This window comes from Salvia hispanica, chromosome 4 (genome assembly GCF_023119035.1).
Source record: "Salvia hispanica cultivar TCC Black 2014 chromosome 4, UniMelb_Shisp_WGS_1.0, whole genome shotgun sequence".
Classification (NCBI taxonomy): domain Eukaryota; kingdom Viridiplantae; phylum Streptophyta; class Magnoliopsida; order Lamiales; family Lamiaceae; genus Salvia; species Salvia hispanica.
Window position 1 is genome coordinate 13,777,316 of NC_062968.1, and position 887 is coordinate 13,778,202.

At 44.6% G+C, this 887-nt stretch overlaps 1 non-coding gene across 1 annotated transcript; it reads right to left on the bottom strand.

Annotated features, from left to right (window-relative positions):
• Positions 1-236: 236 nt before the first annotated feature.
• Positions 237-343, bottom strand: LOC125185760. Its single transcript, XR_007170260.1, has one exon. It is a non-coding gene; the product is annotated as a small nucleolar RNA R71 (small nucleolar RNA).
• Positions 344-887: the final 544 nt, after the last annotated feature.

Consider the following 887-nt stretch of genomic DNA (forward strand, 5'->3'; position numbering starts at 1 on the left):
TTGCAGGAAGGGCCACAGAGGACGCGAACCGCCATCTCTCCAAATTTGTGGAGATCGCAAACACTCTCAAATTGAACGGTGTCGACGACGACGCCATAAGGGTAAGACTCTTTCCCTTTTCATTAACTGATTCTGCTAAATAGTGATTTGAATGTATGCCCATAGAAAAGGTCTCCACATGGAAGGACATTGTAGCTGCCTTCCTCGACAAGTATTATCCGCCAGGTACAATTTTAAAGCTCAAAAGCGAGATCTTCCAATTCATCCAAGGCCATGACGAACCCCTCTATGAGGCGTTTGCTCGTTTCAAAGCCCTTCTCCGAAAGTGCCCTAACCATGGTTTCACCGTGGACCACCAGGTAGGAATTCTCTATAATGGGTTTAACGAGAAAATTTGTGCTATGCTTGATTCAGGTGCAAATGGAAGGTTCTTAAGAAAGTCAGGTGAGGAAGCCATGGCAGTGATAGAGGAATTCGCCACCAACAGCAGGTGGTGGTTGAAAGAAAGGCATAGCCTAAAAAGGATAGTTGCAATCGAAGAAACCGAGGAAAGCTCCTTTGCAAAGGAATTGGCCGAGTTTCGAGTTAGGGTGGACCAAATGGATTCATCAAGGTAGGAGGACCCGATTCCACCAACCTCCATTATAGCAGTCTCGAAGCCTGAAACTCCTAGCCCGATAGTGGAAGAAATCAACTACATACAAGGAGGCGGCCCCAATAGAAATTACAACAATAATTATTGCCCTACCCAGGGGGGGTGGTAATTTAAATAATTATAATGGGAACTGACCTCATCCTAAACTTTCTTATTCTAACAATAATTACTTGCAACCCCCTGCAGGATTTAACGTTAGCAAGGGAGGAGTAGTTGATACAATCAAAAAGGA